Source organism: Amblyomma mixtum, chromosome 5, assembly GCF_055824585.1.
Source record: "Amblyomma mixtum isolate Tamu chromosome 5, ASM5582458v1, whole genome shotgun sequence".
Taxonomy (NCBI): domain Eukaryota; kingdom Metazoa; phylum Arthropoda; class Arachnida; order Ixodida; family Ixodidae; genus Amblyomma; species Amblyomma mixtum.
Window position 1 is genome coordinate 46461647 of NC_143016.1, and position 17667 is coordinate 46479313.

Consider the following 17667-nt stretch of genomic DNA (forward strand, 5'->3'; position numbering starts at 1 on the left):
CTGATATGTGCATTTAAAATCCACTCTGGTGCTTGAGCATAAGTGACAGGTTGGAGATTTCTCCCTTCTATTTATGTATTACACTCCACTGAATGAAAAAAAAATACAACACTTAAAGTGCCTAGTGGTGTGTGCGCATGGAGGGTAAATTGTTTTTTTTTTGAGCATGATTAAGGCAGCTTGAAAAATGTCAAGCAAGTTTGACTCAGAGTTTCCCCGAGGAGAGTGTTAAATTAATGAACAGAAGCTATTCATCACCAATATAATGATAGAACAGGTTGCAAAATGTTGATGAAATTGGAGTCATTGCAAGTGCCTGTGCATAAAATTTAAGCCCCCTGAAAAATTACCGTCTTGTACAGCTTTGCTGGCTAATTTCTCTTTAAGTTCTAGCAGAAGTATGAAACCAAACCAAGTCAGTTGGAAACAGGCTGCTATTCTTTTTTCACACTATAAGAATAATTTTTTTTTCTGACTACCACCAAGTAATATCATTAGTGCTGTATGGTATATGATGGCATCGCAATTAGTGCTAAGAAGTTATTGGGTGCCATGTGCAACCAGAAAAGAAAGGTACAGAAAGCCTGCACACACCACTGTCAAGGAGAGAGGCTGCGATTCTGCAGAAGACCCAGTGTTATCCAGCCGGCATTGTGTCAAAAAACGTGCTTCACGCGTGTATGTCGGCAGGGAAAGACACTGAAAAGAGGATTTGTAATCTGAATCAAACGTCAGCACATGTCTGAAACTATTTCACTTTATAAAATAATAGATTTTACGTACAGAAAATTAATAAATTTCTGTCTGCCTTGAAACCCATGACCCCTGGATCGCCAGCCAGGCACGCTACCAACTAGGCCGTGCAGGCACATTGACTTTACTGAGGTGCAAAGTGGGAGGGAGTGATGCGCGGGTGCTGTTGGCTTAATTTGAAGCCTAGCATTGTAATTACTGCAGTGAACTAGAGATGTGCCAATTAGTGAGAAACTAATTACAATAACATTATGTAGGTGAACTACAGTGTGGAAGAGTTCAAAGAACCTGTTTTGAGGCAACTGTGATAAATGTGTGAACACGAATGAAGAACAGTGACTGTGTGTGTGAAGAGAAACCGCTGCAGGGAGCCATAAACACTGTTGTGTGATACCCATGAATGCTGAGCTTAAGTGTGCCCCTACATTTTTGGGGAGCGAGACAAGTTGCATTGCTTCTTAGGTGTTACAATTTTCTTAAAAACAGTGAGGTGTCTTTTACACGCAGAGTGAAAAGTTTGTGGAAGCCATTATTGGCAAAATAATTTATTTCCATCACTGAACTTCATGCATCCTAGAATTCATTATGCAGCCTAACTGCGAATCATTACCTAGTGCAACAATACACATTGACGAATATGTCGCGTCTACAAAGATAAGAATTTTTTTGGGACAGACCCGTCTTTCATAACCGTTTGACAGTGGTATACATGCACATTAGTGTTGCCTAGTTCGCAAACTTAAGTAGCCAGCAGTCGCCTTTGCTAAACAGAAAAATGGCAGCACGTACACTGATATGGTCCAGTCACACTAAGGGTTCAGGGGGTGAGAGGTTGTCTAGGATTTTTCATAAAATGACCAAACAGCATCCCCAATTTTCATGAAGCAAAACGCATGGAAACATGTCAATGAAAATGGGATCTAACAGAGTTTCACTGGGAGGACAGGTGGGCAGTGATCTTCCAATGCATGCATTCAAGGTTGATGGCCCAGCACAGAAAAAGAACACAGACCACAAATCCTGGAAGGAGAAAAAGATCCCAAACCTGGGAAGACCGCCTGAGTAACCCAGAAAGATCAACAAAGTTTACTACTACTACTACGACTATTATGATCTATTTCCAGTAGAATTATTGAACCGGATCATGCCCTTCCAGCTACAAAATGCCATTTGGAGCTTTATTATTGAAACACAAATTACGTCCAGCTGCATAATTTATACCTCCATTTACCTTCAACTGAATTAATGTACAATTTCTAGGTTTTCGTCACAGGTACAAATTTGAGCTAGAAGATGGGAATGGGTAGACGTGTGAAGACGCTGGCCAGGCCTTGCATTTTCATGTGGGAAAATGACCATGAAACAATTACTGACTTCTCCTTCAGGAAAAATAGTTCACTGCTGTATAACTACAAGCAGCTTGTGAAAGAGGCAGTCAAAAGCAAGCACACAGAGGCAACCAGATGCCATGAGACAAAGCATGTTGTGATCTTATCACACAAACAGTGCCACACAAGGCATGTTGCACCCTGAAGAACAGATGTTGTAAATGACTAGAGACACAGCGACCATGCTGTATGTTGAGGATGTTGTGGACTGCTGGCTCTCAACAAACACCAAAGCAAACAGAAAAGCACTGGTGAACGCATGTGCAGTGAACACCCTGGTGCTAGAAGGAAAACATTTTGGTGGCTTCCTGTCTTTCACTGAACTTAAGCACCAAATAAAATGTGCGTTGTGTACAAGCAGAGCACATAGGGAGGCACCACTCGAAGGAAAGCACTTCTTCACAATCACCAAAGCATGTGTTGAAGCACGCACTCAGCAAGTTGGCAGACGGTAGGCTGAAAACACTTGGGACACTTCCTGACTCACAAAAAACTGCAGCACCAGACAAAACTGATTTCTACTGTCATGGATACCACCAATATGGTGCAGTTTAATGAAGAACACCGAAATGATGAAGACTTCACCGTCTTCCTAGCAGTATGCCATCAAACTTGAAGCAGAGCAAATGTACACTGATTACTTGTGGCATAGCTACACGTGAAAACCGTGACAGTGAGTGCAATTCCCGCACGCAGCTGCTGATCATGCACTTCCGGTCTGTCAGGCAGAACCCAAATGGTGCTGTGTCCTCCTCCTTGTTGTAGATGTTGGTGCTCCTGCTATTATCACCACATGCCAGAGGTGTCATGGTCCTGCAGCTGAGTGTGGATGAATATGTTGGGTTGCACAATGCAAGCTGTGGTGACCTTGGCAGAGGACTCTTGATTATGCTGTACCATGGCCTTTGCAGACACCTCAGGAGCCCGGTATGGCCACCCAGCTGGTAACCAGACCAGCTGGGAGGTGACCAAACATGAATCTGGTATCCTGGCTCCAGAGCACATGAGACCCCATGGTGAGGGTGGTCTGCCACATCTGCATAAGATGCACACCATAAACTGCACACTAATCAATGCTGTGCACTGAAATCTTCCAACGAGCTAGACATAGTGTTCAGAAATAGTTTCAGTTGTTTAGTTTTACGTACAAATGTAAAATACGCTCACTGCAAAACCAATCATTAGTATCAAAGAAAACTGTTTCTATATAGCTAGAGGTACTTGATGGCAGATTTCCCAAACTGATGCACAGAAATAATTACTACAGTCTTTTTATGCTCAAGAAAACCGCTACAGAATGCACTGCAAGGAAGAGCACAAGTTTAACTGTTTATGACTACCTTTCGCATTTTGCACCAATCGAAATGGGGCTACCTTGACATTGCGGTCACTGAGAGAAATTCAAAACCACAGAACAACACTGCATGTCATGCACACCTATCTCCGCTGTCACCTGAAAAGTACAGACATGATTAATTTACATTATTTTCATATGTGGTTCTATTTACACTGTTCTTGCTTGCTGAATAAACTATATATAAATGCAATCAGATATCATTAGCCGTATGCAATCTTACTAAAGGCAAACATGTTATCCCTTAATGCTTGCCCCAACACACTAAGCGCGTGCTCACCAGCTTGACGATTTCCATGCGGGCAGAACATGAAGAGAGATTGCACATAAACGGGTCATGGATGGATCCCGCACAGACTTCGAGTGAGCTGGAACCTTCACCAGCAGGAACAACACACCTGTAAATAAAATGTACAAGAGTCGTACATGTTTGTTTTTCGCGCGCCCTAAGAGAGATGATTTTTTTCACCCTCCTACGGTCATTTCCACGTGACTGCTGTGTAACTGATGATGTAACACTGTTATGAAAATATTACCTTGAATAGCAAAATCACTTTTGTGTGCTTCACTAATAATGCTTAAGCCAGGGTATAGTATTCTTTTAGAGTTTCACGCAATTTTTTTTCCACACTTAAGGAAACGACGCCTTCCAGCTGATTTCACCTATGCTGCCTTTTTCATTCATCAACACCAAAAACAAAGAAATCGACCAACGTACTAGCATGCTTGACTTCGTTTTCTCAACTTGAGCCGTGTGCAAAAACTGAAAACAGTATGATGAAAAAAAAAGCAACGCGAAATGCCGAATAAAAATTTCGGATTCGCAGCATGCATGCAAAAGCAATGAGAATGACGCTACACACACACGGATGTCTCGTCGAGAAGCACGACACATTCCTGGAGTTTGTTGCTCGGCCGCGCGAGCACCTGTCGTGTCATCCGCTCATCACGCGCGCAAAGCCCATCCGTTCTGCGAAGTTTCACAGCTGGCGATCGCCCCTCAGAGCTCGACAGTTCGGCACTGCTTCTCGCCGCAATGCATTCTTGCATAGCCACCACACCATATGCCTCGTCAGGTGATTGCACAGACGAGCTGTCTAGTCAGAGACAACTCGAAAGCATCGCGGTGACCTCGAAGGTCGCTCACCTTTCCCACTTATAGGATTTAACAAACGACGAATGAATGCAACGAGCAGCAAATCGCAGCGCCGGCGCCGCCATTCGAGCAATTTTCGCGCTTCACTAACCGCACGGACCGATGATTTCTCACTGCGAGCGAAGGATTTGCAACGGGACAGCAGTTAGCGCCCCTATGCGGCTGTACGCTTAAGCCTTCACTATTAACGCTCCCAAGGGTTGCTTATTTCAGATGTGCTCTTATAACGCCATACCATTACATTGTGCAATCAAAACAAGACTTTTGTAAGCTTAGTTTTGTCTTGAAATAAATACCCATTAAAGTGCGGCTACCTAACGCCGTATAAATCAGCATTTCACTAACTCATTTGCATGATTCGGGTACCTTTCGCCGGGCGAAATGATGGCGGCGAATTTCAGCCATTTTTTGCAATGGCGGCACAACGTAAACGTGATGAAACGTCATTCTGACATCACTCCAAAATGTGTGCCTATCACGTGCTTTACGTGATATTGTTCCAACCAATCAGATTCTAGGATGTTGCCATGTCCGGTGCGCAGCTATTTTCTCCAAATTGGCAAGTCGAGCGCAAGTGCTCTCGCGGCGGACCACTTGTAGCTTCTTTTTCCTTCACAATCACATATATGTACCAGCCGGGCACCAAGAATAGCGCTACGAAAATGCATTTTCAATGCCACGTCAAATTGACGTCACCGCAAAAAGTGCTCGTGTAACCGACCCTGATTGGCACGCCCATTGACGGCGATTGACACTTCTGACAGCCAATCAGAGAGGCAATATGGCGCCGACAGGCGAATGTGAATATCGAGAATCGGGCCTCTGGAGTCACGTAACGCAAGGAGCCCCATCCTAGCACAAGCTTTCAAGGGCCTATCGATGGCAAGCGGGCTCACCGCGGCAACTCGCGGCGGCCGCGGAGTCTACCGAGCGACGCATTTCAATTCCGAAACTTAGGATGTATAAAGTTCAAATAAACTTTTGACGCGAAAGCTGCACTGAGATATCAAAAGTCGTGCTTTAGATTTTCAAACCGGGAACTTCAATTAATTTATTATACTTATATTTTACATATGTTTGCATATTTTGCAGAACTTCTCGTTTATACATCTGCTCGCTGCTGCGACTAAAATTTCGGTGCAATTACGGGGGGAGGGGGGCATGAGCCCTCTCCCCCCGAACAAAATTTCTGGCTTTGCCACTGCTATACTACTATCGAAAGTACTAACTATCGATAGTACTATCGATACTGCGCTATCGATAGAACTATCGATAGTCTTTTTTACCATCGATAGTTCAATAGTGACTCAACTATCGATAGTATCGATAGTACTATCGACAGTTTTCCATCACTATTCAATAGACCTCTACTTTTCCTTTCCTCAACAATCCAATTCCCCAACAAACAGCCTTGAGCATCCATTTCTAAATTAACAGCTCATTCATTCATTCATTCATTCATTCATTCATTCATTCATTCATTCATTCATTCATTCATTCATTCATTCATTCATTCATTCATATTGTTCTTCCATATATATTCCACACTCGCTGACCTGAATGTGGCGCCAGTTTTCCCGGCTACATTCGTACCGAAATTTTGGGGCTACCGCTGTCGTACAGCGTTCCCGTCACAAGATCACGCGACCGAGGTGGCCCACCTGTCACCTAGGTGTCACAGGTGGGCAACCTGTCACAGGTGGATTACCTAGGTCACCTAGACGGCAAGTGGGTTGTCTTTGGCAGGCTGCCCACAACGCGAGGGGGCACACAGAGGTAGCGTACAGACAGCTGCTAAGCGGCTGTCTGTAAGCGGCTGTAAAGAAAAGATCCCAACGAGGCGGTGCTTAGATAAAGAATGACAGAATCTCTCTGCGGTTAGCTTGGGTCTGAGCAGTGCTTTCAAGGAGAATCTGTTCATCTGATAGGCAGACAGTGACACCAATCCCGGTTTGTGAGGTTTTTATATGGCAGTTAGGAAGGGTAAAAAAAGCACCGGGATTGGAATTGCATGCGAGCCATACACCTTATGCTTCCAACTGTCCAAAGGAAGTTTTTTTTTTCTTTCTGTGGAAGCGTACCATGACAGCAATAAGACCTCGAGTGCGTAATAAACGCCTCCACAATTAACATACATGTATGTCAAACTAAATGTCATGACTAATCCATCGATTTTATCTCTGTGAAAACGCTTAAACTTGCTGCAACACATATGCGAAGAGGAAATACACTCGGCAAACTTATATAGCGTACGACAGGCATTAAATCGCTTCCATCGTACAGGCGCGGCTGCGGAGCTAAATAATTCCCATGGTCTCCAATAAAACGTCCCGCAACGCGGCTTGTGCCAGTCGGCAGAAAAAACTCCCGCTCGAGAACGCTGCAGTGCGGTTCAGTCGAAGCGGGTGGTCGGCCATCTTGCACTAATCATGTGGTCTGTGGGAAATCAGCCCACTTCCGAAACCTGGGATCACTAGTTCGCTTTGCCGTCTAAGGCTCTGATTCCTTCATCGCATCCCAGCGACAATAATCAGATGACTTGTGTGCACAGAAAGGTTTAAATTGTACAGACTTAAAATCGGCTGATCTACCGCTTTTTCCGTTCACTCGTGCAGTGGTAAGGCAAGCTCATCTGTTCATGCCGCCTCTGGTTCGGAACCGAGTCGGGGCAATACTTATTTTATTTCTCCATGCATATGAGAGGTTTTGGATAGACACCGACTTTTACAGGATTACTATTGTGCTTTCGCACTAAAAACACTGAAACGATGGACGTTGAGAAGAAATGGAAGGTGAATTTTAACAGCGCGACCAAATCTTTTAATGAATGATTTAAAATCCTCGCTCTTGTTTTTGATTGGTTTCGCAGCAGTTAGGCGGTAGTCTTGCATGGTTATAATTTTTCTGCACTCAATTTTGAAGCCAAATTATGGGGCTGAATCAACCCTGAAAATATGTTTGGGCAGGGTCGCTTCAGGTAACGCGCAATCTTAGCCCTTTGAGAGGTGGTAATTTAGAGCGAGAGGGGACGCAACAGCTGAAAATAGGTAGCGTCAAAGTAACGCTGTCCTGCAATCCATATTGGATGCTTTTCAAAATCTAACAAAAGTACGGAGGCAAGATTTGAAGCGTCATGTGACCAGGGAATGGGAATGATCCTTACTGTGGGTATGAGAACCCACCCCTTATGTAATGCCCCACACGGGGGACATTTAAGGTAATAAGTTGAACTGAACCGACCTGAACTGGAAGCACTCGGAGTGACCTGTGGCTCCTGTTTTCTACTTTAGCCCAGACCTGAGGTCAAAACAGTATAAACACCGCACATGCTCACGAGGGCGCGGAATCGTTTATTTAGCACTGACCGCAAGAATAAATAGAAAGAACACGCGAAAATTTTGAACAACAATTGGGGCGGCACTGCAGACTGCCACCTGTCCTATTTAAAGTTCTTGGCGTTGCATATTTCATTGCTCATTCTAGTTTCAGGAGAGCTGACGTTCTCTTGTCATTCATTGAAGATATCGAGGACAATAAGGATATGACCTCATTTTCAAATGGCCTTTGACCAACGGGTCAAAGGCCATGCATTCCATGCATCCCATGCATTCCAAAGCTCTGAAGAGGTTAGGAGAGGTGTTTCAATCAAATTTTAAAGGTTAGGAGGCGCTGGATATATTGTACGCCCAAACAGTAGAGCTCGAAGGCAAGCCGGCGATCATCATCATCATCAGCCTGACTGCGCCTTCTGCAGGGCAAAGGCCTCTCCCATGTCTCTCCAATTAACCCTGTCCTGTGCCTGCTGCGGTCACTGTACCCCCGCAAACTTCTTAATCTCATCCGCCCACCTAACTTTCTGCCGCCCCCTGCTACTCTTGCCTTCTCTTGAAATCCACTTCGTTACCGGAGCAGCGGTTATCCTGCTTTCGCATTACATGCCCTGCCCAAGCCCAATTCTTCCTCTTGATTTCGACTGGATGTCATTAACCCGCGTTTGTTCCCTCACCTACTCCGCCCGCTCCCGATCTCTTGACGTTACAGCTATCATTTTTCTTTCCATTGCTCGCTGCGCTGTCCTTAACTGTAGCTAAACTCTCTTTGTTAGCCTCTACATTTCTGCCCCATAGGTAATGTAGCACCGGCTACACTAAAGGCGTGATTGCGCCTAGTTGTACTCTGCCCCTAGTCACACAGGCGCAGATGTGCTTTGCGTCGTCGGCACAAAGCTTTTGCTCTTGACATCTAGCGCCGCGCACGATTTGGCTTCACGGCTGATTGCTTTATGAGAAAACGAGCGCTCGCACTCACAAAACCCGGCAGAGAACTGCTCAAGAAGATCCATGTTAATCAGCCCTATACAATTGAACAAAGGTCCCACGCGATGTGAGAAGACGCATCAACGTGCACCCCATTCCGCGGAACATGCATCCCGCATATAACATCGAGAGGAGGAAAGCAAGAGTGGAAGCCCTGCAGAAGAAATGGGACAAGCAAACTAACACCCTTTACGTGGACGCAGCAGGACCAAAGAATGGAGTCACGACAGTTGGGGTCTCAACACCTTCAGGATCGATGGCGAACTGCGCCTCCATGAAACATCTAACCCCACTCACGCAGAGGCGGCAGCTATTGCATTAGCTGTAGAGTCAAACCCCAACGCCGTTGTGCTCACTGATTTCCAGAATGCCTGTCGCGACTTCAATAACTGATTAATTCACAGGTCAGGGTTGTCATTGCTGACTAAGCATCCACCCAACCAAGCCTCAGTCATCTGGTTTCCCAGTCACCTGGAACTACCAGGAGGAAACGAAGCCGCCCACAGGCATGCCCGAGCTCTTCTATACCGGGCGTCTCCCCCTGATGACCATGACGGGTGCCGCGACCTGATAGGTTTAGCAGTGTATGCTGACAATCTCGCGCCATACAGAACAGCCAGAAAGGAGTACCCAGCACCGCACAAATCCCTCAATAAGGTAGAAGAGAACACCCTTAGGAGACTACAAACCAACACATACCCAACAGCAGCTAAATTACACCAGTGGTACCCTACACTATATTATCCGCAGTGCCCACACTGTGGAGAGGTAGCTAACCTCTACCACTTGGTGTGGTCATGCCAATTTAATCCTTTAGCTGACCCCATTCCAAACCCCTCGGAGGAGCAGTGGGAGGCTATTCTGCTCAGCGATGATCCTGACCGTCAGCACTGGCTGGTGGGGAGGGCCAGCGCAGCTGCAGCAGCCAGTGGACTACCGGACTAGGCGGCCCACTCACATGTTTTAAGAATATTGAGCAAATAAAGATGTTTTCAATCAAATCAGTCACTCACGCTTTGCATTTCGGTTGAACTGCGAACTGTGATTTTTTTACGGGGAAAGGTAATAGCCTCACCTAGGCATTCCAAAAGACACTGACTCCACTTGCACTGTCAATTGGGATTGCGCTGCCAATTGGGTTCATCTGAGTATTCAGTTAGGCGAACAATCAGGCCCGTAGGAAGCAGCAAGGATAAGATCCTGTCGTAATCATTCGTCTGAAAACGGGGATATATGTCCACCTCGGCAAAATCGCCAACACCACTTAACACTGCGGGCGCCGCATAACAGTCATGTCATGCATAATTCTGTCGCCTATCTTTCTGTTTTGCAGCATCTGGACATCAGATGCAATCTCCTGCATGACGTGAACGAATATTATTTTTATCTGATTATTGTTTTACTTTGATTCTATCAGAAAGGCTTCAATTAAGGATTGTCGGTTTTTATAACGTCCTGCACGTCAGTTCTACTTAAAATGAATGAACGTGCTTTCTCGCGTGACGTTAGCTCTACGAACATTTTTCTTTAAAAAAGTAGTGGAAATCTTTTTGAAGATAAAGGCTATAAGTGGTTGATTTCATTACTAAGCCGTTGGCTGCGGCGTGACACGTAAACATGTGTCAAAATCCGTTAATCTCGGTGAGCAATAAAATTTGCTATGTACACAGAATAATCTGCAGCCCCCGGTAGTGCAACATGCAATACCATCAATATTACTCATTAACTCAACCAGAGACAACAAGCCCCAATAACTAGCCCTCATTTAAATGAGACTGTTCTGTGAACGGTGGTGGCGCCCCTTTGGCGTGAGGACGTTAAAGATCTTCAGCTGGTCGAAATTATTCCGGAGCCCTCCACTACGGCACCTCTTTCTCTCTTTACACTCCCACCTTCCTCAATTTCCTTACGGCGCGGTTCCGGAGTCCACCTATATATATGACACACCGTGCTGTTTCCTTTTATCGAAAACCAATTCTCATTTTCAGACTAAAACGAGATTTCCATTTCGGGACTGGGCCTCTTTACGCAGGACGTCCACACATTAGTCATGATTCACGTCAAAGTTGCTTGATATATCATGAAGAAGGCCCCGTAGCGGGGTCGAAAAGTCTTTTATTTCAATAAGTTTTGGTCGGCGCTCGACACTTTCCTGCTTAATATATCCCACACCCTTAATTCTGAAAAGCGAATTTTTCATCGTAAAGTTTTTTGTGAAAACAATTTTTTCGCATATCGAAAAATTGCCCCATAACAATCAATATGACCGCAGATCTCCCGGGCACGAGAGGTTTTGCTGCGCTTCGTATTATTGGACTATCTCCATCAATTCGTTCATAGCAGTACCTTGTATTCCCCAGCTGCCCACGAAATAAAAAAATGGCTGAGGCTTAGCTAAGGTTAAGGCTAGTCAGATGCGAAGCATATTGATGGCTAGGCTTGGCAATACATGGCTTCCCTTGGTTGACGTTCATCCCGCTCTTCATCGGTCTCTGTGGCACGCTGAAGCTTTCGCTTCTCGTTCAAATCAGCCCTGCTTCTAGGCGGCATCCCAACACCTGGCCGCCTCGTAAGTGCCCGGAGAGTTGTTGTTGTTGTTGTGACTGAGAGAAGGATGAAGAGGAAATTGCACGGGCCTGCTACTGGCTCGAGCCAAGCCACCACCGCTGCCACGTGCAGATAGAGGAGAGTTAAAAGATCAGAGAAAAGAAGTAAAGGAAACAAAAGACGCGCGTCGCAGCAACAACTACGTCCGCCGGAGCGGTCGCTGCTCAAAAAGAAGCGGCCGAAGCCGCGCTCGCCGAAGCGAGAACAGATACTCCATCCCCTAAGTGCCCGGAGAGCGAGGCAAGCTCAGCTTTATACCGCTGCTGTAGCGTCACGTGGTCAGCTGCAGCGCCCCTGATGTGGAGCCTCCACCGCCGCGGCCAACCGCGCGAGCCGGCAGCCCATCTCTCCTCTGCTGTGACGTCATGTTGTCACGTGGTGTCACGTGGTCACGCTAAAGGTCAATGGTAGTTCCACCGCCGCGCTCGACGGGCTGTAGTGTAGCTCTAGTAATATGCTTCGCATAAAAAATTGCTGTCGGTTTAGCATTGCTAAGCATGGAATATAGTACATGTGGTATAGTACAATATAGTCCAATATAGTACTATGCAGGTGGACGCCATGCCACCTTCATGAAAAGGAGGCTGAGGTGTCCAGTCACCCTGGGAGCCAGTTGTGTGCCTTTCCTTTCATCAAAATCAACAGACTCTACAACGTTGTCAACGCCAATGCCAATGAACCCAATGAACTCCGGCGCCCACTTGTTTTGTTTGGTTTGGTTTTTGAGGAAATGAAATGGCGCATGAACTGCCACATCTTCGTGGACACCCGAGCCACGGCGTAAGGGAAGGGATAAAGGAGGGAGTTAAAGAAGAGAGAAGAAAGAGGAAATTGAAAACTGAAAATTGTTTTTTGAGGAAAGGAAATGGAGCATAGCTGTCTCACATTTTGCTGAACACCTGAACCGCGCGTTAAGGGAAGGGATAAACCAACCAACCATAAAGGAGGGAATCAGAGAAGACATGTCATGGGGCTGCCTCACCTCCACCGCTCCTCCACTTTAGGTCAAATTGCAGCGCTGATGACCTTGGCTGGGCTGGGCCAGTAAAGCTCTCGCTTAAAAAAAAACATAATGACCGATTTGCGTAGTTAGGCCAAAGGAGAATTAGGTGGGCTAGCAGCTCAGTTTTCCCTTCGGTTCCGGTGTTGAAATCCAGTGTTGACGGCTGGCAGTTTCTCAGATAGCGATAGTGGGCTAAAGTCCACAAATGCGGAACTGGTCATTCTTTCTATTCACAGATCCGTGGTAGTCTGCCTACCCCTCCTGGCGCAGTGTTGTAGCGGTCAAGCGATGCGCCACTGCCCTTGTGATGCAGGTGCTGCCATCGGAGGGACTTCGTTTGGGTTGAGAACCAAGGTTGCTCAACACGAGCAGCTTTTAATGATTAATTAATTGAGCTGCCGCCTGACACGATGAGCAGCCTGCCACAAAACCTGCTTCACACAAACACACTAACAGACAAATACAAAATGCCTAAATTTGGGGTATGGCCACTATAAGCCCCAGCGCACTAAAGCTCATTACCAAGAAAGGTAAACTTGTTAGCGCTGCAATCACTTTGCTCGAAGGAACAAAATTCACACTCCAAACAAGGGAACACCCCAAGGGCCATTTATCTCATCCCTACTCTTCAATGTAGCTATCATAGACCTAGTTGGAAAACTAGAGAAGATCGAAGGCATCAGGCATAGCATGTATGCCAACGACATAACAGTCTCGACAAACACGGGCTGCCTCGGAGAGGAGGAAGAAAGGGTGCAGGAAGCGGCGTCCTGTGTACAGCAATACCTCGGAGAAAGAGGACTCGCATGCTCGACCGAGAAATCGGAACTGCTGCGAGTCTGGAGAGGCAAGCAAAACCGGACAGTCCCAACCAACGAGGACCTGAAAGTCAATGTCTACCTGGAAGGGACGCCCATATCGGAAAAGACAACATAAGAATCTTAGGCATGTGAGTTCAATGTAACCAGCACAGTACTCACAGTCTCACCCTGCTGAAAGTAACAGCGCTACAAGTCGCACGCATGATCACCCGCATCACCAACAGGTCACATGGCATGCGTGAAGAGGACACACTGAAACTAGTCAGAAACCTGGTAGTTAGCCGAATCGCGTTCAGCCTACCCTATCAGTGCCCCAGCAAAAGCGAAATACAACAAGCGGATGCCCTGCTACACAAAGCTTATAAGACAGCGCTCCGACTACCACGCAACATGTCTACTGGAAAACTCATGGCCCTGGGATTGCTTAACACCTTTGAGGAGCTACGAGAGGAGCAGCTGAGGCGCAAAAACTCAGGTTGTTGCAGAGAGCGACAGGAACAGCTCTCCTACAGAGGCTCGGATACCGCGAGCAGATGCAAGAAACGATGAGGACGGAAACGATCCCCGACGAGCTCCGCAAGTTCCTCAAGGTAGTGCCAATACCAAGGAGCATGAACCCCAACCTCCACCGAGGCAGAAGAGAAGCGAGGGCCGAATTCATAGAGAAAAAATAAGCTCCTCAACACACAACCCGGTATGCAGACGCGTCTTGGAGAGGAGGCGACATCAAAATCGCAGTGGCGACGGTGGTCGATTCGTCTCTACGCAAAATGACCAGCGCGTCTCTCCGAGACTGCACAGCTGCAGAGGCCGATGAAGTAGCCGTTGCTCTAGCGGTGGAGGAGGGCTATAGAACCGGGCGGTCGCTCACAATACTCACGGACTCTTTGTCTACGAAATTACATGAATGGCAGGATAGGTCGTCACGCGCTCCGTATACTCCTCGCAGCGAGCGACAGAATTAAAACCAGGACGAACAAAACGACAAGATCCTACACAAAACTGTGTGGGTACCGGGCCACACGGGGGCGGCAGGGAACCAAGAGGCCGACAGGATAGCTCGAGGATACATTACTTTCCAAGCATCCGACGAGACAGCGGAACTCGCGCCAGCACTCAAGGAATACTCGGCCATACTAGAAAACTATAGAGGCAGAAGAATGCGATATCCTCCGCCGCACAAATCTCTCAGCAGAGAGGAAGCTGTCACTTGGAGACAATTACAGACAGGCTTTTACCCAAGCCTACGTATACTAAACAAAATACACACTACGATATAAGCGGACAAATGTCCCTGGTGCGACGAAAAACCCACTCTATATCACATCACACGGGCCTGCCAAAACATAGACGTGGTCCCCAAAATACAAAACCGGAGTGCGGAGCAATGGGAGACTCTGCTGTCCAGCGACCGCTGTGAAGACCAACAAGGTCTGGTACAGTCAGCTCAACGGGCGGCAGTGGCCAGCGGTGCCCTGGACTGAGGGCAAGCGATTTTCGATTATAGGCGGACGACTTCGACAGAGAAGGCTCCTGGGTATATAACCAAGAAGAGAACGTCTTTGAAGACGCCCCGAAACCGCAGGAAAACGCACTAGAGTAACAAAAGTTTTCCCTTCGTTCTCCCACTACCGCATCTTGAATTTCGCTTTATTCTTCAACGGCTTGAGAAGCCTTTAGTGTGCGTTATATATATGCGTATTTGCGAATATGAAATATACTAGTTAAAGCGACACTGATTATCGCATTTTGTCCCAAAATTACCGCGTTTTATCAAAAAAGGCGCTTATTGACAAAAGCAAACAAAAAAAAGAAAAGCAAGTGTCGCCATCACAGACAGATTACGCACTTAAACTACGGTGCATATACAGTTTTTGGGCTCTGGTCCGAGAAAATTGCCGCACTGCCGTTCACTTCAATACGGTGATTACTCAGTTCTTTTGGTTTAGACATCACAACATTGAAGCGGATGGCGGGAGAATTTTGAAATCAGATTTTCCCAGCAATAATTCTTTTTCATTGCCGGACAAACATGAATGTAAAAAGAGAAAGAGTAATAGAATTTGTACTTACTAAGAAAACTTTGACAGAGATATATATATTTTTTAATGCGATGCTGATTGCCTCAGGGCATAAAACGGTAAGTAATGACAGATGACGATGCCTGTCTCTCTTTATAAACAATTACAAAAAAAAATCATAAATTAAGGAAGCGTGGTACAGCATAAACGTAACTAACAAGTCACCTGATCCTCTGCGGCGCTGCGACCTAAGGTGCGTTTGGGGCGCATAAGTATAGCTTGTGTTTATTCGTTTTGATCTGAACGTATATGTGTCGTTTGTACAACTCTGCTTTGAATTTAATTGAAGCCTATGTTTTTATATCTTCGTGCTCTAATATTACTCCTACTTTGTCTTCACTTTGAAGACCATTAGACCATTAGGCTGCCCGGGGGCTCAGTGGTTAGAGCACTCGGCTGCTCATCCGAAAGACGCAGGTTCGATCCCGGCCGCCGCGGTCGCATTTCGATGGAGGCGAAATGCTAGAAGCCCGTGTGCTGTACGACGTCAGTGCAAGTTAAAGAACTCCAGGCGGTAGGAATTGCTTTGGGACACTGAAGCCTATAAAACCAAAGCAGAAGACCAACAGACATACAGAAGACAATATGAGCAAGACAATCGTTAGATGTTTATTTTCATGTCCAGTCTTCAGCCTTGTGCTTTATCGACCATTGTGGATTGCCCACAAGTTCCCGCGCCAAAATTGCTCAACTGCGGTGAGCAAACCCTAAAAACGAGTGAGTGAAGAGAATTCGGGTGGGTATTGTCAGGTGGACTGCACTGTGTAAGTGCCATTGTACTTCTTCATCTGACAGTTCAGGTATTTAAACGTATCGATAACTATAAAACCTGCAAAAACACTTTCTTTATGGCAATTATTGTGATACTATGCCCTTGGAGAAGATTCTCAGGGCACGAAATTATTTTAACGACTGTCTTCAATTTTGACAGATATCTATGATTACACAAAATCAAGACGCTCTAAAGAAACCACAGGCGCAATCCTCCTTCTGACAGTTGTGAAATTATAGGGAAGAAGGGAAGGGGAAGGGGGAGAGCGCCCGGCCCATGCGAGAAATTTTCCTCGAGAAAGCATGTGAAACTCCATTTCTTCGGCCTTGAGAGATTTACGAATGCATTGCGCTTATAGGCCCACCCACCCAAATCGCCTACTCCGAGAAACGCCCATAAATCTGCTTCCGCTCTCAGACACATGCGGCTTCGGACATCTTCATCTGTGTTAATCGAAGGATGACGTTGCGTCTGATAAGTTATAGACCAGAGTTTGATGACGGTCGCTTGATGATGCCCAGCTTTTGTGGTGGCTTTTCCTTGTGCCATGCCTTGAGTGTTTTTGCTGCAGGACGTCCCGGATAACCACTAGCTCTCGCTGGCAACCGAGCGTGTGGTAAGCTGTGCAGTGGAATTGAACAGTGAATTATCGATTCCTGAGACACAATAGATGCCCCGAACCGCCTTGAGTTTTATGTGGAGTTCCTAAAGCAAATATCTTGTTTTCTTTTGAGTAGCGAGAAAAGTCAGCAACTCACTTTGGTTTTAGCTGTGGATAGTGGATAACTATACAGTATACTATAACGCCGAGGCAATGTCCGCTGGACGGTTTGGTGGAGCCCTCTCTGCGCATCAGAGTGAACTAGCGCTTGCGAACAGTTCCGACGCTGCAAAACTAGGGAAAGAGCTGAGAGCAGTTAGCGGTGCAAAATTGCTCCTGGCTACGATGGCAGTGCCCCATTTCGACGATAACAGCTACAGACGGGAAAAACGGACTCAATTTGAGCTGCCGCATCAAGTGTGCTTTTCCGCTAGGTGGTGTGCTAAATGTCTGGACCGGCACAATGCGTATTATATGTGGGACAAACCCATTTGGTGACGAATATGTCATCAGAAAACTAAAATATATACGTTCGTTAGTGCTGGAGTAAACATTAAACAGCTTATAGTACTACGATTATTGTCTGAACAACCTACGAATGTAAGTGGTTTTTCGCCACTGCGAGAACTGGGCTTATAAAATTATCTGACCCTACTTCCCGACATCCTAGATGAGGGCGTCATGAATGGCTCCCCACTTAGATAAATGGTGAAAGCTATGGTGCGCGTCACAATTTGCAGCTAGTGCGCATTACTTGAAGCCCAATTAGTAAATTGACAGAGGCATGCACACTACACAAGATTTGTGTGCGAACG